The 6,684-nt window shown below is 36.9% G+C and overlaps 1 protein-coding gene across 3 annotated transcripts in view; it reads left to right on the top strand.

The window, feature by feature from the left end:
* The first annotated feature begins 226 nt into the window (after positions 1-226).
* Positions 227-6,684, top strand: part of Rbbp8 (RB binding protein 8, endonuclease) — an 86,649-nt gene continuing 80,191 nt past the window's right edge. Inside the window, exons 1-3 of one of the 3 annotated variants that reach the window (XM_076912988.1) lie at positions 227-401; positions 948-1,042; positions 3,949-4,049. The gene's annotated coding sequence lies outside the window, so the exon portion shown is untranslated. The remainder of the gene's footprint in view (positions 402-947; positions 1,043-3,948; positions 4,050-6,684) is intronic. The other 2 variants (XM_034518293.2, XM_076912991.1) reach the window with 2 other exon arrangements.

Genomic DNA, 6,684 nt, shown 5'->3' with positions numbered 1-6,684 from the left:
AACTCACCCAATACAAGCTTAGCAGAGCTGAGCCGCTGCAGCATGTTGGGCTAGCCTTTGATGCAGACTGGTTGGACAGGTTCTGGATCTACAGAAGAACCAGTTTGACTGGCCTGTTATGCCAACATATTCTGGTTTGATTCCATGTTCCACAGACGGTAGAAAACCTGTCTGGCGAGTTCAATGAAAGGCATATTAGGTTATCCATTGCACACGGTATACAGCTTAGATGCAGCCGAGCTCTACCACATCGCAGTAGTGTCCAGCAAACTCTGGTGTGGTCCAGAGAGGTGGCAGGCACGGATCTAACACCTAAGTTCATAGTGTCAGGTAAAGAGAGTGGTGACCCTCTGACCAGGTGCTTCTGACCAGGGACAAACATTGTCTAAATAAATTGAAGGGTAAGTTCATATTTTTTTGTATTTTCCAATTTTCAAATGCATCTTTGAAAGATTAGATTAAATGTTCAAGAAGATATATATTTTTTAAAACAGCAGCATAAATACTTGCATTATTATACTTTTCTGAAAAGCTGGTTGAATATTGTTTTATGAAGTTGCATCTATGTTCATTTGATTTGTTGAGATAAACTACATATTTTGCTATACTCTTTTGTAAGTTAGTTACAAGTATTCTCATTTTAAAAGCTGAGTCGAATACCTCTGCTAAATAGATCTCACTTAACAACTTCATATGGTAAATCTAACTGTGAATAAAATAATAATTGTTTCTTTAAGGCAAAAGAGAAAAGGTTTTGTCCTACTTGATGATCCTAAGTACTTGAGAGGAACAATTCCCAGCAAGATTTGAGGAGTGTGAAAAACAGAGATTGTGGAATCTGGTAACTGATTAATGATTAGGCCAAAAGCACTTGCTGAGCTGAAGAGAAAGGAATGAAGACAGGTTGTGTCATGCCTGTTTAGGTCTGAAACCTTTTTATGTTACAGGATCCGTGATCCTCCTTTCGCTTGCATTCTACAGTGGTTCTTTCACCCCTCTTTCATGAATCCAATTACCTTCTGGTCAGTTTGCCATTTAGAAGGTAAGCAGTCCTATGGATTTACTTTAGTACACCATATATTCTGTCAGTCACCTATGGACAGTCTCAGTGCACCCATCCTCTGCGGAATTTATTGTAACAGCTGACATTTTAATTTATCAAGGAATTAACAGATTTATATTGAGTACTTTCCTATCAGGAATGACCTGTAGGTTATCTTGACAGGACTTGTTCCTGGGACTGAATGAATCTTTTCATTGTTCTTAGTATCCCTAGTTTATGGTTATGTTCAAACATAAAAGACTGTAATATGTTAAGAAAGCAGAGGCAGGGAATGCTCAGATGAGATTTCCACTTTTATAGAGAAAACCTGTAGATGCTTCTTAGACCTGCTTCTCGACAGTTCTGCATAAACTTTCTGGTAATTCTGTTAAACTCTGAAAAGCTAGCAGTACACTGCAATGGGAACGCGCTGCTTCAGCAAATAAAAATTCTTTTTAGTCAACATAGGTAAATTTTCCAAGTTTGAGGTAATATGAGTCAAAGCTTTTATTTAGTTGAATTTTCTCTTTTCAGTTAGTTTTTAGGTATAATATGCATTCAGAGTATATCATGGTGTTTCTGCTATTCTGTTGCATGATTAATTAAAAACTGTTAACTACACTGTTTAAAATTCAGGGATTTCTGTTCAGATAAACTTAAGACTCTGAACATTTTTTTATGTTAATGGTTTTTGAAGAAAGCTATTAAGGAACCAAATACATGCTTTACACAAAAATCTATGGTTAAAATTTCAAGCCCAATTCTACATTTTGGAATAAAATGCTATAATTTTTATTTAATTAAACTTTTACCCCATTAGCTAATTTGAATATCTGAAGACTGACAAAACTGTTATGAATGAAACATGAACTAGAATATTAAGAACTTTACAGTTTATTGTATTAAAGACAGCCTTAAAAGTAACAAGAAAATGTATTTTATATTACATTTACATATTACTGATAAATGAGTCCTTCCAATTAAAGCCATGAACACTATAAGAAAAAAAATCTCAAATGCACATGTTCAATAATAAAGCATTACCATCTTTACAAACAGCCATGTACAACTAGTCTGACTCCCATCCACGTATGTAAACTTGTCAATTTTTCTGAGGTGGAGTCAGGTTTGAGACAGCATCTCTCTTTATAGCCTTGGCTGTCCTAGAACTTACTATATAGATCAAGCTCGTTTCAAATTCACAGAGATCCTCCTATTTCCGCCTCCAAGGGCAGAATTAAAGGTATGCACCACCATGCTTGACATCAACTTCTAAAATATTTAATATCTATTCAAAGAAATGGTGAAATGAAAATCTTGTGTGTCTCTTAGCCCTCAGTCAATGTCCTCTGTTGGAAGTAGGGCCTGCTCTTCTGGTCGATTATTTGGGAAGTCATCCCAGAATCAAGAATGAGAGAATAAGAGGAACCATGGAACAGCCAACAAAGAGACCATATTTTTGTTTTAATTTTTAAAAGATTATTTAAGAACGTGTGTGCCCGTGTGAATATATACCACACGGGTTTAGGTGCTCATGGAGGTGAGGAACCAAGTCATAGGTGTTTGTGAACACGTGATATGAGTGAAGAAAAGTGAACAAGTGCTCTTAACCATCTTTCCAGCCCCAAGACTGCACTTTTAAATCCATCCCCAACTTCTAACAAATAGTAACCAAAGGCCAACATATTCTTAGAAGCTATAAACAACCCCAGATTTTCCTGTCAGAGAACAGAGGCAAACAGCACTTGTGTACCAGCTCTGACTTCCAGCTAAGGAACCTCACAGGCTGATCATTTTTACTATTTCAAGTTGTGTAGAGTTTCCAGTACTTTCAAAGAAGGCCACAAGCCAAAAGTTTAGGGAGGAGCTTTCGGGTTTCACCTGCCTGGATCTGGTTGTCACTTAAATGGCTGGGACAAAGCAAGCCCCAAGAAATGTCCAATATATTATAGGAAAAACATTATCAAACTGCCTTTTTTTTTTTTTTTTTAGTTTATCAATAGAGTTCTAATACTCTTTAAATCTAATATGAATTTTCTGAGGTAGTAATATAGCAATTTCAAATGGAAAGTAAGGGATTTTAGCTTTATTTGTGTTTCATGTATTCAATCCACACACACAAAACCTGAGATGCACTGAAACTTGACCTTCTGTGGAAAGGCATTTTCTAATAAACTACAATTCATTTCATGAATTTAGCTGCTGATTTTAAAGGGCCAAAGAGCAGAAAAAATGACCAGTTAATATGCACTCGATTCCCAGGATTAATCCAAAAACTTCATTAAAGTCACTGGTAAAAATCACATAAAAACAAATGGACTACATTGGACTTTTAAGTAACACATTTCATTCTGCTGAAACATAGGGTTTTGAATAAATAGTACAAGTTTGTCTGGGAGTGTTTCCAAGAGGGTCTGGTTGCCTGAAGTAATTAAGTATAACCTATAACCTGATGCCAGAGCTTGAGTCTGAAGAGTGCAGATGCAGGTTCTAGTCAAGCAGATTACAAATTGGAAAACTCACCAGTAGTAGTCATGTGCTCCAGCTATATGGATGTCACATGTACTTATGTAATGAGTAAACTTGGTTAGAGAACCTGAAAGAGATGCTGGCATGGTAGTTCATGTCTGTAATCTAGTTCAAGGGAGGTGAGGCACAGGACAGGCAAGGTGGAGACCAATCTAAGCTATAGTATGAGACATGATCGCAGTAAACAATAGAAAGAAAGTGAAGGAGAGACAGGTGCAGATAAAAAAAGAAATCTGGCGATTTGATCACAAGGTATATCTTTTCACTTAGCTTGAACTCCATTAGAATAATTAAGCTTGAGATTAAGAAGAAACGTGAATTGTTAAGGTAGCTAATGAACTGAATTAGTTTATTCAGTTTATTCTGTTTTATTACAGGAAAATTAATCCTAATGTACAGCAAATAAGAAGTGAGGACACACACTGCTGAGCAGAACCCAGTGATAACAGATACACTTTCATGGGGAGAACTCAGTCAGGTATTTACAATTACACAGTAGCAAAGGTAAAAATGGACCAATATCACCTTCCCTGGTCACTTACTACCACTATTAAATAATTTCAAGCAAGCAATAACTTCAGAATTTATGAATAAATTAGTTTCTCCTTTCTATATAATTTTGAAATTGGGATAGATAATTTTTTAAATACTCATATTAATTCTTTGAAAATTCTATATAATGTATTTTGGTTATATTCACTCACCCTTTCCCAATTCCTTCTAGATCCATCTCTACCTCCCTACCCTATACTGCTACTACTACACTACTACTACTACACTACAACTACACTACTACTACACTACTACTACTACAGTACGACTACACTACGACTACACTACTACTACTACACTACAACTACACTACTACTACACTACTACTACTACAGTACGACTACACTACTACTACTACACTACGACTACACTACTACTACACTACTACTACTACACTACGACTACACTACGACTACACTACTACTACTACAGTACGACTACACTACTACTACTACACTACGACTACACTACTACTACAGTACGACTACACTACGACTACTACACTACTACTACTATTACACTACTACTACACTACTACTACACTATGACTACACTACGACTACACTACTACAACTACACTACTACTACACTACGACTACACTACGACTACACTACGACTACTACACTACTACTACACTACGACTACACTACGACTACTACACTACTACTACACTACGACTACACTACTACTACACTACGACTACACTACTACTACAGTACGACTACACTACTACAACTACACTACTATGTCACTACTACTACTACTACACTACTACTATACAACTCGTCATATCCAGTTTGTGCTGCCCAAATATTCTCAGAGGTGAGGCTGTCCCCTAGATTGTGGTCAACCTACTAAGCTCATACCTTTGAAGAAAACTGATGACCCTCCCTCTCTCAGCAGCTATCAGTTGCCAATAGCTCCACAGCTGGGAGCAGGAGGGACTTAGTGCTCACCCCCTTCTCTCTGCTTAGAATTCTTAGAATTCTGACTTGTGCATGCTGTTAGAAGTCATATGTGCAAATGCCCTGTTGTGCCCAGAAAACACTGTTTCACTGTAGTCATCCACCACCTCTGGCACACACAATCTTTCTACTCCCTATTCTGTGATGGTCCTTGAGTCTTGGAAAGAGGGTGTGACACAGATATCCCATTTATTGCTGTGCACTCTGCAGCCTCTCATGTTTTTCTTATTTTTTGTCACTTAGAACAATTAATTTGAGTATATCTCCTTTATGTTGGAAAAATAAGAGCAGTCTAAGAAACACAGGTAGAGATAGGGCCAAACCTTAAAGCCTGGTCCTATCTTTCAGCTCAGAACTCTTGCTAAAAAGGCATAGGCCATCTTTGATTATGAGATATGATCAGAGTTTTGTTGTTGTTTGTTTGTTTGTTTGTTTGTTTGTTTTGGAGCACTTCATGCTCTGATCTTTTCTGTAATTCTGAGGTAAGGTCTTTGGATCTATGGCTTTGTTGCTGTTGTTGTGGGTTTATTTTGTTTTGGTTTTAGTTTTTTGTTGTTTTGTTTTTTGAAACAAAGTTCTTCATACACAGCCACAGCTAGCCTTGAATTTGCATCCCTCCAGCTTCAACACCATGCATTCTGGGATTGCAGACGTGAGCCTCTGTGCCTAGCTCAATGCATAATACTCTGTCCTGGTTTTGGTTTTTGAGCTAGGTTCTTACTCAGTAGCCAGACTGGCCTGGAACTCAGGGCAGTCCTGCCTCCAGTTTCTAAGTGCTAGATACAGGTGTAAGCCACTATGCCTGCTATTATACTTAAATTTAGTACATGAGGAGCTAGAGAGAGATGACTCCGTGGTTAACAGCACTTGCTGCTCTTGCAGAGAAGTTGAATTTAGTGCCCAGCACTGATGTGGTGGCTCATAACGCTTTCTAACTCCAGCTCTTAGAGATGATGCCTCCTTTGGTCTCTGCAGGCACCTGGCACACACATGGTACACAGACATACACTCAGGCAAAACACTCCTACACTTAAAAATTAAAAAATAAATAAATAAATCCTTAAATTTAGTACTTGAAAAAATCCACAACACAGGAATTGAAAAGCTAGTAGAAGTTATTTTTGCAAATTCCATCAGAAGTTGATTTATATTCATCTTTCATATATATACATATAGATTTAAAAGGTGAGTAAAAGTCTACATATAACAAAATTCCTAAAAAATGAATTATTAATTCAAAAATGCCTAAAAAATATAGAACCCAGCACTGTAGTGTACACCGGTAATCCCAGCACTTGGGAGATGATGGCAAGAGGATCAGGAGTTCAGGGTTATTTTAAGCTACACAGTATAAGTTCAAGGCTAACCTGGGCTGCATAAGCCCTTGTCTGGATCTAGGAGAGTTAGGGGGAGAAGCTAAGGATGAATATTATCAAAACATATGTATGAATTATGAAATTCTCATAGAATAAAATATGTATTTTAAAAGTTTAAATAGAATAAACTGGAAAAACTTTATCAAGGTACATTTCACATTTCTATAAAATTGTGAAATAAATTTCAATAATAATGAATGAATGAAGGTGGGTTATAAT

This window comes from Arvicanthis niloticus, chromosome 14 (genome assembly GCF_011762505.2).
Source record: "Arvicanthis niloticus isolate mArvNil1 chromosome 14, mArvNil1.pat.X, whole genome shotgun sequence".
Lineage (NCBI taxonomy): Eukaryota > Metazoa > Chordata > Mammalia > Rodentia > Muridae > Arvicanthis > Arvicanthis niloticus.
This window is presented reverse-complemented; position numbering and strand designations above follow the sequence as displayed.